Raw genomic sequence first — 27,971 nt, 5'->3', positions numbered from 1 at the left:
GCTGAGTAGAAAGTCAAGAGATGGGCTAGAGACGGAAGACACTTCAGAAGGGGCAGGCTGTGTGCAAGAAGACACGGGGAGTGAAACAGCATGCTGTGTGGGGCCTCACAGGGAATTTGTTCTTTCTGAAAGGAGGAGGTGAGGGTAGGAGCAGAAGGTGATACTCAATCTGTCTGGTAAAACCCATCAACACCTTTCATATCATGCCAAGAAGTCTGGGTTCTGTTTTGCAGGTACACAGAGCCTAGTAAGGACGGAAATGTTTATTGGATAAATGCAGAGGGCATCATTAAAGAATGTTAAAAAGGAAAGGTTTGCAGTCATATTTGTTTGTTTTTCATCATTGTGTCGGCAGTGAAGAGGGAGGTGTGTGGGAGCAATAAGGAAATGACTGCAATAACCCAGGTAATTGATTTGAAACTAACCCAACGGAGTTAGGAAATCGAGATGTAGGTCCAGTGCTTGGCAAGGAGGAAGCGATCAGAGTAACTAATGAAGATTCGGGTGATATTAGGATGGATATGGTAATGATGTATAAAAGGAAGTGAGCTTGAAAAGTGTTTAAAATATATTCTGCTGACATCAAAACTTGAGCAACTCTCCTGCAGGAACGGTCCAGGAGTATAGTGTTGCTGTGACAGGCAGAACCCAGAACAGAAACATCTTCCAAATATCTGATGGGTATCCAGTTGTTTCCAAATTTAAAAGAGGATTTTTTAAAAGAGTACTCATGGTGTCATCGTTCACATTCAGTTTTCATGTCTCATAAGGGCACATCCGAGCATTCTCCGAGAACACTAGCAGCGAATTGGGCTCTAGCAGGACATTTCGCATTAGCGTGTCTCCAGATGACAGCCTTCTTGTTGCTCAGAGAGGAGTTAATATTATCGCTTCCTTAAGGAGCCGTGAAACTAGGCTAGTTAATTCCCCCAGATAATTTTCTTGTACATTGTCCTCAGCAATCCAGTACAATCAGTTATATCTGATAGAGCTGATCATTGATTTATTATTCTTTTGGGGTGCTTAAACTCCCAGGTCTCACTGGGACAACTATGGACATAATACGTCTTCCTTCAAAATAAATGTTCTATTTCTAGCCCAGTTTCTCTTCTGCACCACTCTGGGGACCAACCCCACTGACACATCCCTGTAGCATCTGTCAGCTTTCCTCCCTCCCTCAGTTTTCTGACCCGTGACTCCGTAACACCTTGGGAAGGCATTGAGAAAAATGAGATTTTGTTATCTCAAGTCAATTGGAATTTTACCTCCATAATTAATATAATTCTATACCTCAGATTTAAAAAACAATCTATCTACCTATCTATTCTACAGTGTTTGCATAATTCATAACTATGTGCCATTTTATATAAGGTAGTTTATATTTAAAGGCACTCACTGCCTTCTTGGAAGTACTAATCAAAGGTAAGAGGGTAATCATGTAATTATCATAATATGATAAATTCAATGGCGATTTGATAATAGAGTAGGGTTTTCTACTGACTTAAAAGTGTTACCCTCTGCCACCCATTATATGGACAGGGAGATATTTGTTTCTGTTCTGTTGTCATGGAACTCACCTTAAACATAGAAACACATTGGTTATTAGTAAAAAGGAGAAGTATAACTATGGTTAGTTTAAGAGGATATCAAAATGCCAGGAGATCACAGAAGTTTTCAAGGTGATATTCCTGTAGGTAAAACCGATGTTTTCTAAGGGAATTGAAGCCCAGAAAACCTGTCTACAGGGATGGTCTTTTTCTCAGCCCCTTTTCTGTACTGCCTCTAACATTTTGAATACCTGAGTCATCTGCTCCTTGTGAAGCCTCTATTTATTTGTTTGTTTATATATTGGAGATTATATATATTTTTTTCTATGTATATAATATATATTCTATTATATATATATTCTGTATAGAATCTATATAGAATACATAACAACCAGCACTTATTCTATATATAGATAGAGATATCTATCTATCTATCTATCTAGAACCAGTCACGTGCACATCTAGAACCAGTCACGTGCACATTGAGAAATAACAGCCAGGCCTTGCTTTTGAGAGACTCATGGTGCTGCACGTGCAGCCAGGCAGGGTGATCGAAGCTCAGCGGGTGATGATAGAGGTATGCACAGGGTACCCAGTGATCACCGACAGGAACACACCTCCTCTCAGCTCATTAAATCACGTCTGATAGTCAGACTTCAGAATTTGGGAGGAGGGGAGGAAGCAGGCAGACAGGAAATAAAATGCACCTATTGGGGAAATATCTTATCCTAAAAAAGCACAAAGGAGCCATACATTCGGTAATGAATTTGAAATGAAGTAAAGTAAGCAACACTTAACAGAGGAAACCAGGCTCCTGTAACTTATAATAAGCCCATATATACCATTCTTATGTAAAATATATCTATTTTGGGTGGAAAAGCTCAACCCAAGTCAGTTAAACAAGAATAACTGTAGGCATATTCTCCCCCATTGGATCTTTAAAAGTTGAGTAAATTTCATTTCTTGCATAATCCTGAAAGCCTTTTCTCTCAGGAATCATTTCCTCTTAAGTTTCACTATATAAATGTACCTTTCCAAAGCCATTATCATGTTCTGAAAAGGTTTTGTTAACGACCAGCACTTATTAGACTCAACAGGCAATCCAAGCAAGCAAATTATCCTGTGCTTACAAGCTGAGGGCTAAAATGAAATCAGCCTTGGAGTGGAAAGATCAACAAGCAGAAGGCCTAAAGTAAATTTCATAAAGCATATTTCTTTTTATATTATGTTTTTGCAAATATTTTGTGGGAAATTCCAGTAGAGCAATTTTATTTCTCCTAGGCAAAATCTTTCTCTTGTTTTCCTCTTAGAGTAAAACGATAGTAAAACTCAATAATAATTTCACAAATCAGAAATAATTGAGCATAATTCAGGCTCATGTTGTTAGAAAACAACCAATAGCTGATGTATTGCACAGTTGCTGTGTATTTAGCACTGTGCTAATTTAGCTTAAAGATGACAGAAAAATAAATAAAAGTTAATAGTAATTGTGTGTGTGTGTGTGTGTGTGTGTTTGAGAAAGAGGAGGAGGGAGGAGAAGAGAGAGAGACAGAGAAAGAAAAAGAGTTTATGATTGGGGTAAAAAGAGATCTGGAATGATGGAGAAAAAAACAGAAACTTTGGTTCATAATCAGGAACTAAAATGCCTAGTGGGGAGACTGATGTGCAGAACCCCTAAAGAGGTCTAGATCAAACTGGTGCACCAAAGTCATTGGAAAAGTTTCTTTAACAAGGTAGAGATTTGGGAGGCTGAATGCAGAAGTTGTTGAAGAATATGGAAATTAGGCTGATTTTTTTAAACAGTTGTATAACAAACCTTTTTGGAAGTGAAAAGGAAAATTAGAATTCAGCATTAAGTCACAAGCCGAGGATAATTGCTTTTAGTCTTGCCTGAATCCACGAAACCGCTGTCACATAAAAACTGCATTCAAGGGGCAGCGGAGAAAGGCTGAAGGTGGATAGGCAAGGGCTTTATACATCTAAATCCATCACTGTTGGATTTAAATTAGAACTTTCCGTCCATTAAAAATGAAGACAGTCTGTGTGTAAGACAGTGTGCAACATGTCTAGGACCTGGGAGAATGTGATGTAGGGAAAAGTAAAATGCACCCCCGTCTTGGAAATGCACAGCTAATGGGGAAGCTGAGAGTAGCCGCTCGTGTAGACAATCTCTGTGAAGTGAGGCAGGAAAAGGGAGCACGTGTGATTTCCTCACATAGATACTAGTTCGCTTAGGTGGGCTGCACATTCAGGGGACTCAATACGTTTAGTCTGAGAAGGCTACCCTCACAGCGTGCATGGTACCTCTCTGGATAAAGGCCTAAAGTCAGACAAGGATGGCTGAAGCAGCCTTAAGTCAAAGTCCTTCATCCTTCTGTCTCCATCTGCTCAGGCGGCCATCACAAACTACCTTAGACTGGGTAACTTAAAAAACAGAAACATATTGCTTACAGTTCTAGAAGTGTGGTAGCTCCAGATAAAGGCATCAACAAGGTAGATGTCTTCTCTTGAAGGCTCTTCTCTTTCTTGGCTCGTGGAAAGGTATCGTCTTGCCATGTCCTTACACACACGAGCTCTTCTTGGTGCCTGCAGAGAGAGTGAACTCTGTGCTGTCTCTTTTTATAAGGGTGCTAATCCCATCAGGGGTTCCTCACCTTCCAGACCTCATGTGTTGCAAATGATCTCCCAAGGCTTCCTCTCCAAATACCATCCTATTGGCAGGTTAGAGTTTCAACATCCAAATTTGGTAGGGACACAATAACAACCTCCTTTCTTAGGCATTGAGCCCTGTAAAGGAACTTTTGAAAATACACCCCTGGGAGGGTTGCCAAGTAAAATCCAAGTCCCTTAATTAAATTTGAATATCAGGTAAATAGCAGATAATGGTTGAGTATAAATATGACCCATGCAACATTGGGAACATAGTGATATTAACAAAGCATTTGCTTTTTATCTGAACTTAAAATTTAACTGGGTGGCCTTATAGGGAACCAGTCCACATGGCAATGGCAAATGTAGTTCAGCCTTGGTTTGGAAAATGGACAGGCTCAAGGCAGCACACAGGAGCCAGGACCACAGATCAGCTTTCCCCTGGGGAACCAGGCATGCATTTTATCTAGGCTACTTTGAGGCTTGCTTTTGCTAAAACTCCCTCACCCTGAGTTAAGACAGCAGAAGTTTAATGCATATCTTTGAAGCAACTCCCTAAAATCTGCTCTAAGCTGTTCCAAGGATGGAGTGTAACCAGATCAATCACTTTTATCGTTCCTTTGTATTTGCAACATTCTTTTCTTTATAAGAAAACTTCTTATCTGTAAGAAGTAATCACTTAAAGTAAACCTAAGCATAATGAATGAGAACTTTCTTTGATGTATGCTACTAGAAAGCAATAAAAGCCTGTCCAGGCAAGGGTCGGGGCACTCTCCCACTCAGAGTGGCCATGCTGTTCCTTTTCTCCACAGGACTTCTGTAGTCCGTGTGAATTTGTTCGTCGCATCCACAACACTGCGGACACCACTGGCCGGAGTCCGCATCACAGCCTGTATTTTTGTTTGCTAAATCTGGTGATTCTAGCCCCTCATTTGTGTCTCACCGGCTTTTGCTGGGCTAACCAAGCAATTACTCATTCCAACCCTGATGGCAACAATCACTCAGGCTTTATAATTGGTTATTATAATGACTTGCTATGTCACAGACACACTAAGTTTTCTGTTTCAGGTATTGATTATTGCTGATGCCCATTGTTTTCTCTCTCATTTAGTCTTTGGAATGCTTGAGGGTTTTTCTTTAAGAACATTTCACAGACAGGCATGTCAAGATAACTTCTCTGACACTAAAGCTGATGGAAGGAGAGTGGCAGACCAAGCCTTTGCTCAAGGCCACTTTTTCCAAGGTCCCAGGTCATGAGTGCTGCAGGTGGCCGGCTCAGCCAGCTTCTGTCCTTTCCCTGAGAGGGCCCTGCATTAGGGCAAGAGCACTGAGGTTGGTGATTGGGATTTAAATTTAAGTTCCAGTGTGTCTTTTGGCATTGACTTGAGAGCCTGGCATGACCTTGCCATGCTTCAGCTTCCACAACCACCCAGCCTGATAAAAGCACATCCACCACCTTTGATTTTATGAATGAGATGGATGGTAGTAATAGCAGACAATCTGATAGCACCCACTGTGTGCCATGCTCAGCAGATTTACTAAGAAGTTACTTAGCAATCAACATACCCTTTAGAGGTTGATACTATTATTATTTGGATATTATAGATAAAGAATTAGAGGTATAAAGCAGTTAAGAAGTATTGCAGATTCATAGATACTGTTTAATGTATATTATTATATTTTTCATTATCATCATCTTCATCATTTTAGTCTTAGCAAGAGAACCAACAACACCAGGATCATTTATTTTAAAAAAATCAATCTCTCCCAGGAAACACTGTTGATTTGCTATTTAATAATTTAGAACCTCAAACCATTTTGGTTAAAAAAAATTGTGTTGAGCCCAGTTTAACGCAAGCATGGCTTAATTGCCGCGTTCTGTCTGTTACTTGGTTACCAAGTTCAGCAATGTTGGAGCAAGCACAAGGGATGCCCTGTCTTAGTGAATTTGAACCTATTCAGTTTTTTATGAAATCATTGGCATAGTAGAGTCATTCAAAGCCTGAAACGGAGTACCTTAAGTGGGAAGGTGGGAAGAATATGAGGTGAATAAGAAAGTCCGAGATCAAGGCACCACTGTGACCCTGTAAGTGCTCTGGGTGCCTCTGAACCTTGTGCGCACAGCAGAGAACTGCTGGTACCTCCTAAGGCAGCATTCCTCAGTTGTGGCCTAGAGGCTGCGATTGGAAAGAATTTTGAGAGTAGAAAGTGGTAGAATATAAACTGTTAGGTAACGCTGAAGCAAAACTACAAGTGACAGTTTGCGAACTTGCACATGCCGAAGAAGTGTGAATGACCGTGAGAACCGAACTGTGTTAGAGAAGTAGGGTCAAGTGCCGTTCCATTCGGCATTTGTCGAGTACTTGCCATGTGTGATACGGTGAGCTGGGCATTGGAGGATAAAAATATGAAAGAAGAATTGGGCATTTTTTTGCCTTCAATATGTATTTTTTTTAATATAATGTGTGTCTCGTGTTCAATACCTTTTCTCCTGGTTGGTAGAATGATGCCATTTACTCTCTGGCTAGTGTATAGCTGTTTGTCAGATACACTTGGTGTGTGATATAATTCACCATCAGTGAGACGCTCACAGTTTCTCAACATGTTTTCCAAGTCTTGAGACCATCACTGCATAATTTTAAATGTTTATGATTTTGTATTTTCAAATTGCCAGTGGAAAAATATAGCTGAAAATGTATTGGTAACTATAGAATCGCACGGAACCTAAAGAATCAGTTCCTGCTAATACTATATTTAGTTACACTCAAACTTCCTTCATTGCATTTAAATTATGGTATAAGATCTGTCATTGAATACTTATACATAAATATAAATGATTAAATAATTTTACCAGTTGTATTTAATTTTTTATTCACTATTAAATATTTATTAAATATTCTGTAAAAATATTTATTTGTTTGTTTATTTATTTATTTATTGTTTAAGTACAGTTGTCTCCATTTGCCCACCACCACTTTCCCCCACCCACCCTCCATCCTTCCTTCCTTTGATTTTATCCAGGAGTCCTTTGTACATGTTCCTTGATGGCCCTTCCCCTTCGTTCCCCTGGTATCTGCCTCCTCACCCCCATGCCAATTACTGTCAGTTTGTTTTTTATTTCCATGTCTCTGGTTATATTTTGCTTGCTTTTTTTGGTTTGTTGCTTAGGTTCCACTTAAAGGTGAGATCATATGGTATTTGTCTTTCATCATCTAGCTTATTTCACTTACCATAAACCATAATGCTCTCCAGTTCCATCCATGTTGTCACAAAGGGTAGGAGCTCCTTCTTTCTCTCTGCTGCATAGAATTCCATTGTATAAATGTACCATAGTTTTTTGGTCCATTCATTTACTGATGGGCACCTAGGTTGTTTCCAGCACATGGCTGTTGTGAATTGTGCTGCTATGAACATTGGGGTGCATAGGTTCTTTTGGATTGGTGTTTGAGGATTCTTAGGGTATAATCCCAGCAGTGGAATTGCTGGGTCAAAAAGCAGTTCCATTTTCAGCTTTTTGGCTGTTGTATTTGAATGTTTTCTCAGGTGTTAGGTTCCAAATAAGGATAAGAGAAATATAAAATACAAGTCACCCTCAATGTTGATTTGAATTTTCTAAATAGAACACCCTGGCAAATTAGGTATAACATACCAAGTCTCTAGTGGGGATATTCACTCTTTGCTTGGCACAAATTATTTTCAAAGTATTTTTAAACTTGATACTTCCTATTGAAGCTTGGTATCTTAAAAATTATCAAAATAAATAGTTATGCAGTTTCATAAATAGTCACTATTCAGTTTTGCAAATCCCATCTTCCTTTATATTCAGGAGTCATGCCACAGTGATATGAATAAATATATTCAATTAGCAACTATGAATACATTTTTCGAGTTCATGAAAAGCTCTGCATAATGATTCAGTGCATAGTTTTCCTTAACAGCTTAAAAATCAGGGATTTGTTCCCCTTTCTATAGTACTCCAGGGACTCAGAGATTTTACTAGGAAAAAAGAATACATGTATTTAATAAAATTGTTTTTTAATTAAGGAGGAGGTATAGGATAGATGGGCAAAATGTTGAGAAGCACTTGAAACAAATCCTAATAAATATCAACTAATTATGCTGTTCCCTTACCCCAGAGATAAAATATGGAGTGCCTTTGTTAAAGTCATTACAAGATGAGTAACAAGCAGTTTTTAATTATACACCATTTGTATACCTGTGAATAATTAACCTGGCAGTTGCTACCTGGGTGACAGTGATTGACAGAAGGCTACCAATGGTTCCAGGCAAAAGATACATCTTTAGTAAGAATAAAGCCTGCAGAACCTTTACCTGAATGAAGACAGTGACAAAGAGCAAGGAGTGAGCCAGCACTCAAAGTCAAGGGGCCAGAGTCCCTGCGCTCCGAAACTTTGGGGTGCCCAGTGGCCAATCACAACCCTAACTCATATGAGGATCCCTTAGGTGTCTTCTTAGATGCATACCTTTTGCTGTTTTATAGGGAGTTTACAGCCTTTATTATTCTAACTAATATTTTTTACATTTTATTTTCAATAGCAATTCGTATTTTATATTACTTTGTGTTTCAGGTGTACAGCATAGGGGTTAGACAACCATATACTTTCCAAAGTGTTGGCCCCGATATTTCTGGTGCGAACCTAGCACCATACATCGTTATTACAATATTATTCTAACTAATCTTTATGCCTGCTTTCCCAATAGAAGAAAAGTACTGGTACCAACCTCAGATCATCCTTGAGCATTGACAGTGGCCTTGGGTGAATCAAACAGTGATTTCCTTTGCAAGATGTACCCCTGGTGGGCCAGCCTCTGGCCTTTTTGCACAAGTGTATTGGATCTTAAGAAAAATAGCTTAGGTATTATAGTCTATGGTGAAAGCCAGCTTAAGACTATTAGTCTGTTAAAAAGAAAAAGTAGTAGGGTTGGCAACATCATGTCATGTTTCCATGTGAAAAATTTCCTCCAGGGTTAGAGGCAGCTGCAAATTCAACTGGAGAATTCTGGGTTGCACTAAGTTTTATCTAGGAGTTGCAGACCAATCCCCCAAGCCTACGGACATATACTGTTTGCCTGGATTGGGTTTTGCCTTAGTTGAATTTTAATGGCTTTCATTGGAACATGCCTACTGTTTGCTACAATTCTGAAACTCTCTCTGTGTTGCTTTTTCCTTGGCTCACTTTGCATCTGCTCTAGGCAGTTGTCCGTGTTCCAGGTCTTATACTGTGTGTCTTGGTAAGATTTCTTGTCCAGAGACTGGGATATATGCACGAGTAGGGAGAAGTAGGAAGTTTATTATGAAACCACTATTCAGAGTCCTAAAGAAACAACAGTCCTCAGTAGGCTGAGAGATGTTGGAATATCAAAGAGGTGTGGAAAGCATTGGTGGTAGCGGTCAGGAGCCAGCCCTGAAAGACAAGAGGGCAAGGTCACAAATCCAGACCCTCCAGACTGGATGACTGAGCCCAAAACCTTGGCCTAATGCATGGGCAACAGATGTAGGAACTAGAGGAAGAGAAATAGGATCTTCAATTATATTCCTTCTTTACATTTAGAAAATGTCTTAATGATACTGGTGGACCACTGGTTAGAGCCCAGGGAGTCTCCCTCATTGTCCAGGATGGCAACAGGAGGAGGTTCTTACACTGAGTGTGAAAACAGCCGCCCTTCTCCCCGCTCTCCAGTATCAGATTGGGGGTGGGACCAGAGCAAAGCAGGCACATGCACCATAGAAGTCAAAATGGCATAGGGGGAGGTGCTGGACCAGAGAGGACTGTCAGTCAAGCGTAGGGAAAGAAGAGATTGGTTGGGAGGTGAACACACTTGCACTGCAAGAAAGTTTGGGAAGTTGATTCACTGTGTTGGGAAACCACCTGGTCCATCACATGCCCAAAACTAATAGTCCCAGGAAAACAAAGAATCTCTCTCTCTCCCCCCACCCCTTGCTTGTGGCTCACTGCTCAGGACCTGCACTTGGACGATGCACTCGCCTGCCCTCTCCATTGGGCATTTGGCCTTCAGGAGGGAGCCTCTCTCTCTTGCCGACCCGGTGATGCATTCACCAGTACATTCACACGCTGTCTCATCCAAGGGTACACAACCTTGCAGCCCTAGCAGCCATGTGGCACGTGGACTCCAGGAGGGAGCCTGAAATGGGCAGAGACTGGGAACAAGCTAAGATCCATGGATGACCATTTAGCAACTCCTGCAGGCTCCAAAGGGTGGCACTTTAAAATGGAGCAAGAACTCGGAGCACTGGCTTTTGTTTGGGTCTTGCTGAGGATGGTTGGGCTTTGTCTTGGTTTTGTGAAAGAGAAGAGCTGTGGTGGAGGGAGCCTGTCATTCTCCCAAATTGTGCAGCATCTGAATAAAACCTCTTTCCTTCTTTTATTGACAACTGCCTCAGGAGTTTGGTTTTTGTGGCAGCAAGCAGATGAAACCCCCTTTTTTGTTCGGTAACACCAAGATAGGTTTAGACTAGTAACTGGTTAGGACTAGTTAACCAAGCAAATCTTTGTAACTACTACTCATTTTCCGGGGGTTTCCCACCAGTTTTTCTATTTAAATAACCATCTTTGAGGGTAGCTTTAGAAAGAAGAGTAAAAGCCCCAAGAACTTTTTCTGCAGTCTACCGTATTTTTGGCTTATCTGTCCTTTATTTAGCTATGACTTCTGCCCTTATGATCCTCATCCTATTTAGGATGTTGTATTTTTTTTTCTAACTCCCATGATGATTCCTACTACAGATTCCTTTCTCCAGAATTGGTTATCGGTGTGCCCGGCAGGTGGCGCACTGGCCTAGAACGCTCTTGTGCACGCTCCGCCTTCACTTCCCGTAAAACCCTGAGTGCCGCACCCTCTGCACCGCTTCACTTCACTCCCGCACAGTCTCAAGGAGTAGGTGTCACTGTACCCATTTGACAGATGACAAGAATGAGCCTCTGAGAACTGTAATTTTATAATTATCAAGTTATAATTTTATGAATACATTTTATAATATATTATGAAAAGCCCAAGGTGACACACACCTTCCAGTGTGAACTCTAACCTTCTGGCCCCAGAATTGTCATCTCTCTGCTGTAGCACCTCCTGCCCTTATGCAGTCCCTTCAAGACCAAACGAATCATTCTGAACTCCTTACCATGTCTCTGATTGATTGTGAGCTGCATCCTCCATTAGACTATGGAAAACTTCGAGACAGTGGCTATGACGGAATTTTCATGTCCTCCATACCAGATAAGGCCTTGGTTCCTAAGTGAGGGCTTGATTATCGAGTAGATGATAAGTGAAAGATATGTCAGTAATCTATGTATTTTACTAATGCAGCCAACAGAAGGAGCCTGGCCTTGGAACTCAGGCCTTATTTTGCTTATATCAGGCACATGTCACCTAAGGCTGTTACTTTCCTTCTCCTGGGCTTAAAGGGTGAACAAATCCAGACAGAAATAATAAGCAATGCTGCAATTAGCATTTGGACTGTCTGATTATATCGCATAAAGTATGCAATACAAGTTAACGACTAGGGAAAGGTTAAAGCATATGTAAATAATAAATACTGATTATCATTTTTCCTGCTCTGCTTGCTCTAAATCAGTGTTTAAATTTGCTCAATCAAGTACTAATTTTTAAAAAGGTATTTCTACTTTAAAACATTTTAGTTGAATAATCATTAGCAATTTTTTCTCTTGTCTTTTTAAAATATAGAGTGCATGACTATTACTATTTTAATTTCTAACTTTGGAAATGAATATCCAAACACTAAATGTAGGATGCATGGTAGAACACAGGTAGTTTGGAACTAGGTGGGGGAGAAATAGGGCAGTTAGGAAAGGTGGTCAGAAGCTTGAGGACTGAGCCCCACCTCTGCTGTCACTTAGTCATTCAACAAACATCTATTGAGTCTCTACCATGTGCTGGGCAAGCACATCAATTTGTGGTTACACATGAATAAATGAAGAGGGGTCATGACTGGAGTCATCAAGTAGTTCACAGTTTATTAGAGGAAACAAACATGCAAACAAATGGAAATAATATAGAAAATCCATAAATACATATATAGAGAGAGAGGGATAGGAGAGGTAGACAAGAGTGAGAAAGGAAGAACCAAGAAGAAAGAGCAATTGGCTATCCAACCAGAGAGTTAACTTTTGAGAGTTACTTTACCTCTTTCTCCAGTCTGCTAAATCAGTTTCCTAAACTTTAGTAATTGCTGGTACCATCTACATATATATGAAAAATCTAAGTAGTGCTTGTTTAATGTTTGCTTTCTTCCAATAGACATTAAGTTAATTATCTTTTCTCTTTTTAATGTAGTATTCTCTTAAACAGTAGCATATACGAAGTCACTGGCTGAAAAAGCTACTTCTAACACACCTATACTAAATTTGTGAAATCCCCACCCAAACTAGGAGCACTCCAGGCTCACTGTATTTTGCTTACCTCAGAAAACTGAATTATTATGCTTGTAAAACAAATGCATTCTTATTAAAATTAACTTTGGAATAGTGAATCGCTACCTAAAAGCTTCCTAACTACTTCCTAGGTGTACTGCAAGTGGCACCTAATCCATCACAGTTTGGGAATTCTGGCCAAGTGGTCCTGTCTGACGTCCCTTCTCTCATCAGTATTTTGATTTCTGTAAAACTTTTCATTGTTGAAATAAAGCAAGCATCTTCCTGTTAGCTGTCAGGTAATTCAAACTCACAGAAGCCTGAAGGAACCCCGCCCCCCAACCTGGCTTTGTTAATGTCAAAAAGGTTTAAAACAGGAAGAGAAGTAGAGGTGGGAGCTCTTCTCCCTGCCTGGAGGGGGTCAGAGTAGCCCAGGGGGAGGAAGAGGAGCAAGTCGGTCTCTGAACTTCTACGTACAGATGATGCAGGTGGAATGTGACAGTCTCTAATCACATTCCCAACTTCTCAGAAGCTGTTCTTCTTACTGAAAACTGGTGCCTGTCTTAAATATAAATATTAAATTAAGGAGGAATAGGAGACACTAAAGTGAAAAGCAGGAAAATGATTATGAGTTTTGGAGAAGCATAATTATGCTATAATTTGTTTATTTGTGATGCAAGAATGACTTACTATTTAAAATTCCAAAAGGAAATTATGGTGACATGTGATTTAGAAATAAAGCTATAGCCCATTAGGGAAATTAAAGGGAAGTGTGTTTCTACCAGTGAAAACTACAGCAGTAATTGTCAAATTTATAATAACACATTGGTGTTTTTCCTCATCAGTGTATGGTTTAAACTTGCTTGGGTTGCCATCTTAAAACTTTTCTGAAACCAAGGCCCATTTCCTTGTGATTTTCATAGTAGAGAGTATACCGTGGTGTGTGTGCTTTATAAAAGCATATTCAGTATTATAACTGAACTTTATATTTAAAAATCACTATTTCAATTTTATAACATAAAGCCATATTAAAAGAAGGAATGATACACAACCTTTTTGTATTAATCCAAAAAGGGGATGTGATAAAAAAACATATAAACTATCAAGGCAGCTACATTTGCCTTTCTAGTGGCTCTATTCATTCTGATGTAATTAAAACACAGTAAGGGACCTCCCATATCACCCTCAGCCAGGGAATGTTTCTAAGTACTTGTGTCATTTACAAACTTCCTTTGATTCATTTAAAAAAAAACTGGGTGCTTTTAATGGGTGAATTTTGTCCCCTGCCAAAAGGTATGTTGGAGTCCTGAGTGCTAGTACCTCAGAATGTGATCTTACTTGAAAATGAGGCCATTAATTAATTAGATTAACCAATTAACTAGATGTAACTGAATTACTGAGTATTGAGTGGATCTAAGATGATACTGCAATAGGGCAGACCCTTCATCCAAGATGACTCATGCTCCTGTAAGAAGTGAAGAGACACAAACGGCTCCCTGAGGAGGGAGGCGGAGACTGAGGTGCTGCGGGCCAAGGAACAGGGGTGGTCAGCAACCCACCGGACACTGGAAGAGGCAAGAGAACATTCTCCCCTCGAGCTTTCAGAGAGAGGGCATGGCTCAACTGACATCTCCATATTGGACATCTGGCCTTCAGATCTATGTGGCAATAAGTGCCTGTTCTTTAAAGCCTCCCTGTTTGCAGTCATTTGTTACGGCAGCCCTCAGAAACGGATGCAGTACCAGCAGTCCTCTGTCCCCGAGTGCTGTAGGTGTTTGAGACACATCAGTAAACAGTGCAGAGGGAGGAACAGACAGAAAGTCAATTGGACAGTATCTTAGATGGCAATGCAGCGTTGGCCTGGCAGATTAGAGGCAGATGGAAGGGACAGTGAAGATTACCACTGTGAATCATGAGGCCAGAGATGAAGGTCACATTTGAGCAAAATTTGAAGACAGTGAAGGTGTCAGCCTCCTAAAAATACATGGGGAAAAAATACTCCAGGGAGCAGCAAGCTCTAAGTCAAAGCGTTAGAACAGGGGTGGCAAACTCATTTTCACCGGGGGCCACATCAGCTTTGTGGTAGCCTTCAAAGGGCCGAATGGAATTTTAGGGCTGTGTAACTGTAACTACTCCTTAACTAGGGGCAAGGAGCTCAGTGCTGCTGCCAGGTAGAAACAAGGTGCGGGGCCGGATAAAACAAGGCGGAGGGCCAGATTCGGCCCACGGGCCTTGTGTCTGCCACCTGTGCCTTAGAACACGAACATGCCCTGTCTGTTGGAGGAACAGCCAGAGGTCAATCATGGCCCGAGGGAGTGAGAGGAAGTGGGAAAAGGAGCTGCGGTCGAGGTAGTACTGGAGTAACGAGACCTTCCAGGACCCGGCATGGGTTTATGTTGGTAAAATCAGAGAGTCAGTCATTGGAGGCTAAAGCAGGGCCTTGACATGGCCTGACCAACTTTTTCAAAGACTCTCACCTGTTTCTCTGTTTACATCCAGATGTAACATGCAAGGACAAGGGCCCCAATACCAATTCATAGACTATTTCAACAATCCCGGCAAAAGATAATGCTTACGTCACAGAGGGCTCAGTAGAAGCTGTAAAGAGTGGTTGGATTACAGACAGAGCCAACAAGATTTCCTGGCCTGTTGGATATGGGGCGTGAAAGACTGAAGGGTAAAGGATGCTTCTAGAGCCATGACCTCTAGAAGAATGGAACTGCCACCTAACACGTGCAGGCACATCGAGGAGTGAGTGGCAGACATATCTTTCATTTTGGAGATGAACTTCATCTGCTCTCCCCCCCGATTTTTATGCCGAACGGTTTGTTCCTTTGTTTTCAATCATGGCATAGTCTGTTGCATTGTTTAGTATCTAGGTTTGTTTTATATGTCTTTCATTTATTTATTGAGGCATTTTTATTATTTTTATTGCATCTTTTTCAATTACCTTTTATCCCCATTATACCCCCAGTACCCCCTGCCATCGCCAGGGTTCTAGGTTCACAGAAAAACCGAGGGGACAGTACAGAGATCTCCTGTACCTTTCCTGTCCCCATACTTGCACAGCCCACCCTCTTCTCAACATCCCCCTCCAGAATGGCGCCTTTGTGACCACTGGTGAGCCTACACTGATGCATTGTAACCATCCAAAGTCTGTAGTTTATATTATGGTTTGTCTTGGCGTCATACTTTCTATTAGTTTGGACAAATGTATAGTGATATGTATCCACCACTACGGTGCCATATAAAGTATTTTCACTGCCATAGAAATACTCTGTGCTCCACCTCCTCATACCCTCTGCCCGCCAATTCCTAGGAACCACTGATATTTTTACTGTCTCTTGTAATTTTGCCTTTTCCAGGATGTCACATTACTGTAATCCTCAGTGTGTGGACTTTTTAGATTGATGTGTTTAGTGGAGTAATGTGCACATAAGTTACCTTCATGTCTTTCCACGTCTTGATAGCTCGTTCCCTTTTAGTAGTGAATGATATTCCATTGTCTAGATGTTTCAGAGTTTATTTATGCATTCACCCTCTGAAGGAGGGCATCTTGGCTACTGTCCATTTTGGCACTCAGGAATCAAACTCCTATAAGCATCCATGGGCAGACCTTTTTGAGGACGTAAATTCTCTGCTCCTTTGGGAAAATAAGAAGAGTGATTGCTGGATCATACAGAAAAAAGTATTTTGTGAGAATTTTTTTTTTAAAAAATGACCAACGTGTCTTCCGAAATGGCTATCCAACTTTGCATTCCCACCAGCAATGTAATGTATGCGAGTTCCTGTCACTCCCCATCTTCACCAGTACTTGGTATCGCCAGTGTTACAGATTTTGTCCATTTAATAGGTGTGTAAATAGGAGTGAGAGCATCTCACTATTGTTTTAATTTGCATTTCCCTGATGCCATATGATATGGAGCATCTTTTTATGGGCTTATTTGCCATGTGTATATCTTTTTAAGTGAGGTATTTGTTAAGGTACTTGGCCCACTCTGTGATGAGGCTGTTTGCTTACTGTTTAGTTTGAGAGTTCTTTGTATAATTTGAATAACAGTCCTTTATCAGATGCCCTCTGCAAATATTTTCTCTGCCAGAGATTTGTCTTTTTATCCTCTTGATGTTGTCTTTCAAAGAGTGGAAATTTTTAACTTGAGTGAAATCCTGTTTATCAATGATTTCTTTCCTGGACTGTGCCTAAGGCTGTATCTACATCATCACCGTACCCAAGGTCACCTAGGTTTTCCCCTACGTTGCCTTCTAGGACTTGTATAGTTTTGCAATTTACACAGAAATCTGTAATTTGTTTTAGTTGATTTTCATGACGTTTGGGGTGTCTTTGTCTAGACTTTTTTTTTTGCATGTGGAAGTACTTTTGTTCCAGCACTATTTTCAAGAGACTGTCTTTGCTTCATTGTATTAATTTTTGTTTCTTTCTCAATAATCAGTTGGCTCTATTTATGGGGGTCTACTTTTGAGCTCTACATTCTGTTCCATTGGTCTAGTTGTCTATTCTTTTGCCACTGCAGCCCTGTCTTGATTAATAGAGCTTTATAGTAAGTCTTGAAGTTGGGTACTGTCCATCCCCCAACTGGTTCTCCTCCTTCAACATTGTGTTGGCTATTCTGGGCCTTCTACCTTGTTACATAGCCTCTAGACTCATTTTGACAGTGCCCACACAGTAACTTACTGGGATTGTGATTGGGACTGCATTGAATTTATAGAATAAATAGGGAAGAACTAATATCTTGACAATATTGAGTCTTTCTATCCATGAAAATGGAATATCTCTCCATTTATTTAGTTTTTCTTTGATTTCATTTACTGGAATTTTGTAGTTTTATTTATGTAGATTTTGTACATATTTTGTTAGATTTATAACTAAGTATTTCATTTTGAGGTTGCTAAATATAAATGATATTTTAAAATGTATTTTAAATTCTACTTGTTCACAGCTCACATATAGAAAAGTGATGGTTAATCTCGTATTGTAAAAACTTGCTATAATCACTCATTAGTTCCAGCTCTTTTGTTGATTCGTTAGGGTTTTCTACATAGAGATCATGTCAGCTGTGAACAAAGGCAGTTTTATTTCTTCATTCCCAATCTGTGAACATTTTATTTCCTTCCTTTGTTTTACTTTATTAGGTAAGTTTGCCAATGTGGTGTTAAAAATGAGTGGTGAGAAGGTACATCCTTACCAGGTACCTGATCTTAGAGGGGAAGTTTTGAGTTTCTCACTTTCCCTATGATGTTAGCTGTCAGCTTTTTGCAGAAAGCATTTGTCAGGTTCAAGTTCACCTCTATGGCTAATTTACTTAGAGTTTATATCATAAATGGGCATTAGATTTCATCAAATGTTTATTTGCATTTATTGATATGATCATGTAGTTTCTCTCTCTCTTTTTTTAGTCTGTTGACATGATGAATTACATTGATTTTCTAATGCTGAACCAGCCTTGTATACTTCAGATAAATTCCACTTGATCTTGGTGTGAATTCCTCTTATCCACTGTTAGATTTGATTTGCTTATATTTTGTTGAGGATTTTTGCATCTATGTTCATGATTTTCTTTTCTCATAATGACATTATCTGGTTTTGCTATTAGTAATGCTAGCCTCATAGAATACATTAGGAAGTATCCCCTCTGCTTCTAAGACGTCTATCTTTAAGGTTATTATTTTTGCTTCCTTTTACTCTATCAGTAGTATTTTTCTCTTTTCTTTTTTATTTTGTTTTCCTTTTCTATAACTTAAATTTCCAAAATATTTTCCCTTTCCTCCCTCCCTCCCTCCTTCCCTCCCTCCCTCCCTCCCTTCCTTCCTTCCTTCCTTCCTTCCTTCCTTCCTTCCTTCCTTCCTTTTTTCTACCTATATTACTCTTAACCTCCTAGTTTTAAACTAACTAGTTTTTAACCAGAGAAGTCCATCCCATGGAGGGGGCCACACTCAAAAAGAGACAGCCTAACCCTCTGTTTCCAGGAAATATACAGGTGTGCTTTATCTTGGAGCAGATGAACTCCTGAGAAATGTGGGGAAGCCTCAGAGTGTGTCACGTGTGTTAGGTCCCTTTAAGACCAACTGCACCAGGGAGTTTGCTTGTCAATAACTGACTGGTTTCCTAGAAAATATTCCTGGGTAACCTAAGAGTGGTTCCTGACTTGTTAGCTTTTTTGATGGGTTTGAATAGTACATACCTGTAAGGCATTTCGATTTCACATTGTCCTGTTTTGTTTTGCTTTTCCTTTATCTCTCTAGCTGGGAGGAGGAAATAGTCACTGATAAAGTTAGGAGTACATCTGTCATCTGTCGGTTACAAAAATCTGTTGAGCTTACTTGACCAGAATATGTTTTTCTGACATTGTTTTATATCTTGGCAGGTTGTATATCTTGTGCCTTAATACTTGCGTCCCTTATGTCAAGGAGACTGTTGTCGGCACGAATACAAAGTCACACTCTAATAATCTTTTTAGTTTGTATTTTTTCTATTCAGCTCAAGGCAGAATTAATTTTCTCTGAACAGCAGGAGAAACGAAAGTGTTGATGGAGTCCTACTTTGATTCATTGCAAAATGAATGAATTGCTTCCCCATAGAACATTCTTCCAGATACAAATGTAAATTTCTGCATGAAATATTCCTCACCACCACATACATTTATGAATATACCCAAATCATACGTAATGGCAGTACCTGGGCAACACTGAGAGATTTCAAAAGAGTATTTCAGAGGTAGAGAGAACCAATCTATTAGTTATCTCTTACCATATAATAAATGATCTCGACATTTAGTACTTCCTAAAAAAAAGACGCATTTATTATCTCATAGCATCTGTGGGTTGGGAATCTAGTACCTGAGCTGTATTCTCAGGCCTGGAGTCTGAAGGCTTGACAGGGTCTGAGGCCGCCCCTCGACATCATCACTGATACAGCCAGTGAGGCAGCACTGGCTGTGGGCAGGAGGCCTGAGCTTCCCTCCATGCGGACCTCTTTACAGCACTGCTTGAATATCCTCATGCATGCTGGGTGGCTTCGCCCACAGAAAGTGATCCAAGAGAAAGCAAAGTGAGAGCTGAAATGGCTGGTATTACCTAGCTTTCTAGGCCACACATCCACGTCTACAATATCATGTGAGTCAGCATACCTCCATTCTGTTCAGTGTGGCAGAGGCCTGTCCTACGGCACCAGTCTAGGGAGGCTAACTCACTGGGAAGGGTGACTTCTGCTCTGTCGTAACAGATACAGGGTGTATTGGATTGAGGAAGAACTATTGATTAGGCCTTTTACAGCCTGGTGGAGTTGTGCCTGAGCCGGCAGAACCTCACAATTAAGTTGAGAAAAATGGCTTAGGAATACTAAAATGGATCATTTTTCCCACTAAATATATTTAAACAATTTATTTATTTGTTCTTTGCTTTCCACCAACTAAACTAGAACAATATCACCTCCACTAGGGGAAGGGCTTTTCTGATACCACCAAGAAAGATCTACCTCCTCTGTTTTGCATAACACTCTGTATATAGTGCATCTTATGATTTACACTTATCATTTATTAATGATTTATATTGTGAATATTCTCTCTCTGAAGCCACTCTGCTTGAAACCATTAGCTTTCATAAGACACAGTGTTATCGAAGACTTTGCAGAGCTAATCCGCCTTGATGTCGCACGTCTCTTTGCTGCCCCATCTATATGACGAATAATTGATTTGTCAAACATAATACTAAACTTTTCATTAAAGAACCATACTGTACTAGATGCCAATCTAAAATATGCCAGTACAGACTAGTAGTTTCCACTGGATGCATCCTACCTCTTCATTTAAGCATCCACCCCAGACAACCCAAAAAGTCAGCCTCCAGATTTTCGATTCTGTTTTAGTAACTGGGGGGGGGTTCAGACCAAATCATTGTGTGATTATCTACATGCAAGTCTTATGTTCAAAACGCGTTGTTCTGTTTTCACTTTTAGGATATACTATGGAATGCAACCTAGTTGCAAAATATCATTTGTTCAGTGCACATATATTTTAACTAAGCTCAATCCTGACAACCAATTTCAGCCTAAAACAAAATAAAGCAGAAAAACATGCTGTTTAAAAATATATATATATATAATTTTTTCTTGCTCATAAAATAAATAGAAAGTGGCCTGTTCATTTCTGACTCTGAGTTGACAGGCCTGAAGAGTTGCTACTAGAAAGGCAATAATGTCACCAGTCGCATGAGTCCTTGGCTCTTCCGAAGACTGTCTTATGACCAAGGAAAGGTTAAAGCATTGAGAAAAGGTAGAACAGGCCATCTCTCTAAATTTATTTTAAATTTAAAGCAAACAGCAATCCTCATCTTTATCGTAAATAAAATGTTTAGAGGCATCCGATTCTTCCACTGTTGATAGCCCCCTGTTCCGAACTGTACCTCTGGGCATAAACAGGCCCAACAAAAGCCAAGTGACATTGAAGAATATTATTTCCCATGAAAAAGATATGGTGCATCTATATAGCTGTTCTTTGGGTTACAGAGTAAATAAAGTACCTCTTTATATAAAAGGGGAAAAAAAAGCTTAAGCTAGATGAAGATATAGAGAGTTGATATGAGAAGCTATATACTTGTCTTTATCAGTAATGTGAATATGTTATAACAGGACCCTGTTAATTCCTTGATTGTTCATTTATATAAATGACTCTATATTCCTATTCATATTTTTATGCCGTCTATGGAGATAAAACTGTCACATGGTTATTTCCCCCTCTATGTCATAGGGTAAATTGTATCCCTCTCCAAAACTTTTATGTTAAAATCCTAACCCTCAATCCTCTAGAATGTGGCTGTCTTTCGAGATAGGATCTTTACAGAGGTCATTAAGTTCAAGTTAGGTTATTAGGGTGGGCCCTCCTCCAATATCTCTTGTATCCTTATAAGAAGAGGAGATGTGGGCACAGACATGTACAGAGAGAGGTCCACGTGAAGTCGGTGGGACACAAGGGCCTCTCACAAGCCAAAGAGAGATAGGCCCAGAACCAGCGTTTTCCTCATGGCCCTTAGACACTGAACCCACTGACACCTTGGTCTTGAATTTCTAGCCTCCAGAACTGTGAGCAATTACGTTTCTTTTGCTTAAGTCACTCCCTTTGCGGTACTTTGTTATGGCAGCCCTGGCAAACTATTATACTGTCCTCTCTCAGCTAAGACCTCTAGTGGACTTAACACATGGTTTGCGGGTAGTTTTTATCGCGCGCTCTACTACCAGTCAACGTAAAACGTATAAATACTTCTCCTGCATACAATGTGTTAATACATTCTTCAGATTTATTTCTCTCCTTAAGCAAACATCCTTCACCCATCTTTGTCTCACATACCTTGACTATCCTTGTATCTGCAGTGTTGAGACAGGAAACCCCTTTCCCCCCCAAAGTTGAAAGTTGCCCTAAGAGTCTGACCCACCATAACTTGCAACTAAAAAGGGGTTTGTAGTCAAAATGATTTGTAATCTAAAGGAGCTTCATGGCTCAGCAGTGTGGTGGTGGGAGGGTAGGTAAGTATCTTCATTTACACACAAAACAAAGTTGTTGCTTTTTTGGTGGGGAAGTGGGTATCTTGGTTTTCATGCGAAAACCAATTTGTATGGGTTTTTAAAGTCAATAAAATAAGCATTTTAGAAGGGAGCATTAAAAATAGAATGCTTTGTGACCGAACATATTGATTACACCCGGCAAGCCTTGGGCCCTGGCCCATGGCAGAGGGTGTAGAAATGACCAATAAGGACTCAATTCTAAAACTGACTTCCCTCATGTACTGCATTGTACTCATTTAGTCTGGGGGAGAGCCTGCAGCTTCCAAGCTAAGCTTCCCTCTGGGCCGTACTGCCAGCCTCTCCCAGTTTGCCACTTTAAACAGCCCAGCCCAAAGTGCCAAAGAAGGACCTCAGGAATCTGCTATTTCTGACAATTGTGTCTACAGCAAACCAGATGGCACTGTTCCCCAAGGGGCTGGTGTCTGTGTTTATGACATGCCTGGTCTCTAGGTCCCTTAGCTTCTGAGCCCTAGGCAGACAGTTCTTCCTCATTGAAGAACTACATTTCCTTTCCAATTACGGGCCCCCGAAAAAGCCCACCACAGAAGGTTCATGTTCTACCCCCAGAAATTCTTGTGTCCTTTTTAAGTTTTAGAAAATGTTAAAGTCACAACACTTAGGCTAAGCTAGACTAAGCTAATATAACAAAGTATATTTTTGCTGGAAGTGTTCTGATACAAGTGGAAATCTAAAGTGGAGTAATTTGACCACTTTGAGGCTTTTGAAATAATTGATCAAAGTGGAAGCTGTTTCCGTTCAGCTCCTTTACTTTTCCGAGTTTGTCTTTCATTCTCTTTGCCCCACAGTGACTTTCAAAGGAATTGCTTGAATTTGTCTAATTTTAGTGTGTTAAAAGGGATTGCAGGACCCGTTTCATTTCTTGAGGCAAAACAGCATCCAATTTCTCTTTTTCAGAAGTAGCCAGTGTGCTAGTCGGGTTTAGTTTAAATTTAGCCAGCATGCGAAAACCCATATTGGAGTGAAATGGTTAATGAGGGACATTAATCTTAAAAATAAAAAAAAAGTCCAATGGCAAATATACCTATGATTTGATTTTATTTGTTAAAGATTTATTTGAAAATATTTTTAAAATGTTTATTGATTTTAGAGAGAAGAGGGGGAAAGAGAGACAGACAGACAGACAGAGACAGAGGCATCGGTGTGAGAGAGAAACGTTGATCGGTTGCCTCGGGTAGAAGTCCCAGCTGGGGATCAAACCCGCAATCCACACAACGTCTGGTGCACGGGACAATGCTCCAACCAACTGAGCTACACCAGCCAGGGTCTAAAGTTTCATTTACGCCTGATATTTGAAGACAAATATTTTCGCATTAAACAAGATAAAAATGGTATTACCTTACATTGCTACATTACCATGTTTAAGTATTTTACTCTGAAATCATGCAGCTGAGGAAAAATTCTGATTCCCCAAATGATGAGATTTATAAACTTGAGTAGTTTACTTACACTTCTTTTTTCTGTAGTTTCTTCTTTTCTAAGTGGAGAGAAGAAGAGGGACTATTTTGTAGGATGATATATAGCAATGATTTGGCACACTAGCATAGAGTAAGGGCAATAAGTAACAGCTATCATCAATGTAGTTATAACTTACTAAAAATTAACAAAGAGTTCTTCTTTACTTGGCACTCTCATATTTCTAGACAAGTTATTTGGCAGAGAAAGACTCCATTTCTCTACTGCAGCAATAAAAGCTACCATTTCATTAGGCCCAATAGTGTGCAATTATAAAAATAATGTATTTTACTTCATTTTTAGGTAACTGACTTAACCAAACTTTCCTGTGTACTAAATAATTATTGTAAAACAAAGAATATATATATTTATAATCAGTGAACAAAAAATGCTCTTAGATCTCCTATTACTGAATGTAAGTCTACTAAAATTTCAAACTAAATTAACAAATCTATGTCAGTTGTTTTATTTCACATTTTAAATTATAATACAAGACAGTCACTCCAATAGACCAAATTCATTCCAGCTTTTCAGGAACATAAATTGCCTGCATGTGCAAATTCTTAGATATGAGAAATAATTTCTATAAATTTAAATATCATAATTTTGATTTTGTTAAATTGTTTTATTCCTGATTATATATCTTCTCTGGGGTTTAAGTAACCATTACCATTCCTGATATTTTGTTATTTTCAATGATTGCTACTTCTAATTTTGGGGGGACTGGACAATGAGTGGCTTCTCAGGCAATTACCTTCCTAATTAATTTAGGTTGGACCCAGTGATTTTAGCTCAGCTGGTGGGAACAGCAGATGTCACGGATTCACAACAATGTAAAAAGGGCTGACCTTTCAGTTCACATGATATAATCCCCCTTCTGCCCTCAGCTCCCAACTGTGTAAAGTACTTGATTAGATTTTGCATTTTCTACTTTCTATGCATTTGATTTCTTTCTCCTTTTTCCTTCCTTCCTTCCTTCCTTCCTTCCTTCCTTCCTTTGTATCACACATTCTTAAAGATATTCAAAATGTCTGAATAAATTTCATTTACCTCTTATGGCTTCATCTAACCAGCAAATTAGCTTTACTCCAAGGTAATTTTGCTGACACAGTGGAGTGATTCAAAACACAAAATTTAGAGAACTAGAGAAACTGCAAAAGTTGGTAAATAAATGCACAAATTAGTGTATTCATCCATGCAATAAAGGAATGATAAAAGATGTTTTAAAGCTTTTTGGCAGTACCAACAGAGAAGAGACACAATCATAAGTCTCCTAAGGATTATTAAAGTTGTTTTTTCCTGAAATTAAATGTACTCAATGTAACTGCCAAAACAGTAGAGTTTTTTGTAACAGAGTAGATATGCAGATGTAAGCATACATTTAAAATGTACAGGAATGCACATAAACATGGGCATTATTTCTTAACCATTAAGTGGATTCATAAAATTTAAAATAGAGGAATTCAGCCCTGGCTGGTGTGGCCCAGTGGATTGAGCACTGGCCTGTCAACCAAAGGGCAGATGGTTCAATTCCCAGACACAGTGCATGCCTGGGTTGCAGGCCAGGTCCCCCCCCTGCCACCAACGGGGGACGTGTGAGAGGCAGCCACACATTGATGTTTCTTTCCCTTTCTTTCTCCTTCCCTTCCCCTCTCTCTAAAAATAAATAAATGAAATCCTTTAAAAAGAAAAATTCAAATCCAATAATTAGTCCCCTACAGAACATCTTTATTTGTTTATTAGGAAACATTTTAAAGCACCTCCTATGGACTAAGTGTTATAATTAGTTGATTCTTATTCTTTCTTCTTCATCCTAAATTTATTGATTTATAAAAATATAGCTATTTCTAAACTAATAAGGTGAGCATCTATGGCTTCAACCAATGGAAGAATCAGCAGCAAATGATCAAATGTATTTAAAATATATATTCTAAATAATATAATATGGATCAATTATACATGATCTCTGACTGATTGTACTTGAAAATTATCCATGTTTTACTTGTCTGTGTATCTATCTATCTATCTATATATATATAGTAAACATATACAAAAAGGGACTTTAAGTTTAGCTTATTTATTTGCCCACTGACTATATTACTCTGACCATCACAGTTGCCACACAGTCTTATCTACACTATGGTGTACACAATGGCAGCAAATTAACTGTGCTCAGCAGAAGATACTGAGACTAATATGACAGTCTCTACTATAGGGAGTATAGTTAGGGAGAAGGGCATGCAAACATATAATTATGAAACAAACTGATGCTGTAACAGAGGCAAAGCTGAATATGATCAACCCTGTTTAGAGTAAACAGAGGAATTCACAGCAGAAGAACCATTTGGATCAAGGGTTGAAGTATAACCAAGAGTCTAGCAGGTAGTCAGAGCCAGGCTGGAAAACCATATCCCGAGCACAAGGAATAATATATATAAAGCCACTGACATTCAACAAATGCTTTTTGCTTTCTGTGTTGAGTTTACAATGGAGTGAAGGTAGGGGCAAAAGTATATCAGTAAATCAACTAAGGGTTATTTTGCATAGTGAGAAATGCTATAAATAAGAGAGTAATGTAACTCAAAGTTATTGGTAGGACAACTAGCATGTGCTTGTGTGATCAGGAAGAGCTTCTCAATGAAGTGACAGTTAAGATCTGAATAAGTGGAATCCAGCCAATGAGGAGCCATGGGGGAAAGCTATGAGAAGGTTCCAAGTGCAATGTCCTTGAAGCAGAAATGAGCTTGGCTCAGTGTTGGAAACAGCCTAAGTGCCCATCAGTAAATGAGTACATAAAAATGTGGTACATTTACACAATGGAATTCTATGCAGCAGAAAGAAAGAGGGAGCTCCTACCCTTTGCAACAGCATGGATGGAACTGGAGAGCATTATGCTAAGTGAAATAAGCCAGGCAGTGAAAGACAAATACCATATGATCTCACCTATAGGTGGAACCTAATCAGCAAAACAAATGAGCAAAATAGAACCAGAGACTTGGAAATAGAGAACAAACTGACAGCAACCAGAGAGGACTGGGGAAGGGGATAAGAGAGGAAAAAAGAAGAAGGATCAAACCAGGAACATGTATAAAGGACCCATGGGAAAAAACAATGGAGGGAGGATTGAATGTGGAGGTGGGGGTGGGTAGGGCAAGGGAGAGTAATGAGGGAAAAATTGGGACAACTGTAATTGAACAACAATAAAAAAAGATATTGAATATAAGCCCGGAGGGCATATCTTTGTTTTTACTTAAGCTTAGGGGGGAGCATTCAATCATTCATCATTAAATATGATATCAGTAATATTTTGGTAGAAGATCCTTATAAAATCAGAAAACATTCTCGTATTCCTATCTTGTTGAGAGCTTTTTAAATAAAATAATAAACTTATTTCTGTATTAAAAAAGAAATTAACTTGGCTCATTTGAGGATCATAAAGGAGGTCGAATGAGTGGGAGAATGAAAAGAGGAAGACAGAGAGTAGGGAGGAGGCAGGCCATGCAGGATCTGTAGTCTGAGGGATGGGGTATGGATTTTAGTTCAGGTGCCATGTGAAGCCAGGCAGAAGACTGGCATGATCCAATTGTATTTTTTAAATTTACTTTGGGGGTTGGGTGGAGGATATGTCTAGGAGCTGAGAAGGAAGAAAAGAGGAAGAAGACGGAGGGAAAAAGAGGGTCTTGCAGAGGGCCAGAAAAATATGACAATGACAGTTTGAGCTATAGCGGTAGAGCCAGAAGGAGAACATCTCATTATGGCCACAATGTGTATTTATTTTGGCTGGATTTTTGTATATTAAATATATATAGAGAGAAGTGAATGGAGATTAGTTCGGATAAGTTGGCAGGGACTAGATTATGAATGATTTTTTAATGGGATGGCTATTAAAATGTATTCCTTTGGCAATATGAAAACATTAAAGTGTCATAAGCAGAGAAAAAGAGTACAGCATGTTTGGGTTTGGGTTTTATTACATCCTGCAGGCTGCACTGTGGAAAAGGAATTGAGAGGAAGGAGTCTGAATCCAGGGAGACCAGATAGAACCCTATGACACAGGTACCTATGAGCACTGTTGAGAGTTTAAACCAAGAAGCAGTTGATAAGCATAAAGTTGAAAAAATGAATTTAAAATAATATAGAATCAATGTAGATTGGTGATCGATTGGATGTCAAGAATAATATAGAATATAGAAAAATAAAGACTCCACAATGGTACCCAGTTTTTGTTCTTCGTTTGTTTGTTTAACATCAATGGTTGGATGAGTGGTGGCACAATGAAATAAAATGAAAAACTCTGAAAGGACGTCAGAGTTGAGGTGA

General features: G+C 39.4%; 1 protein-coding gene and 1 long non-coding RNA gene across 4 annotated transcripts in view; both read left to right on the top strand.

Annotated features, from left to right (window-relative positions):
* KCNIP4 (potassium voltage-gated channel interacting protein 4) overlaps positions 1 to 27,971 on the top strand; it is a 927,129-nt gene that overhangs the window by 246,345 nt on the left and 652,813 nt on the right. The gene's annotated exons all lie outside the window — the stretch shown is intronic.
* On the top strand, positions 7,334 to 21,696 carry LOC118499143. Its single transcript, XR_004901662.1, has 2 exons — positions 7,334 to 7,377; positions 20,066 to 21,696. It is a non-coding gene; the product is annotated as an uncharacterized LOC118499143 (long non-coding RNA).

This window comes from Phyllostomus discolor, chromosome 1 (assembly GCF_004126475.2).
Source record: "Phyllostomus discolor isolate MPI-MPIP mPhyDis1 chromosome 1, mPhyDis1.pri.v3, whole genome shotgun sequence".
In the NCBI taxonomy this organism is placed as follows: Eukaryota; Metazoa; Chordata; class Mammalia; order Chiroptera; family Phyllostomidae; genus Phyllostomus; species Phyllostomus discolor.
Note: the sequence above shows the minus strand (reverse complement) of the source record. Positions and strands in the feature narration are given on the sequence as shown.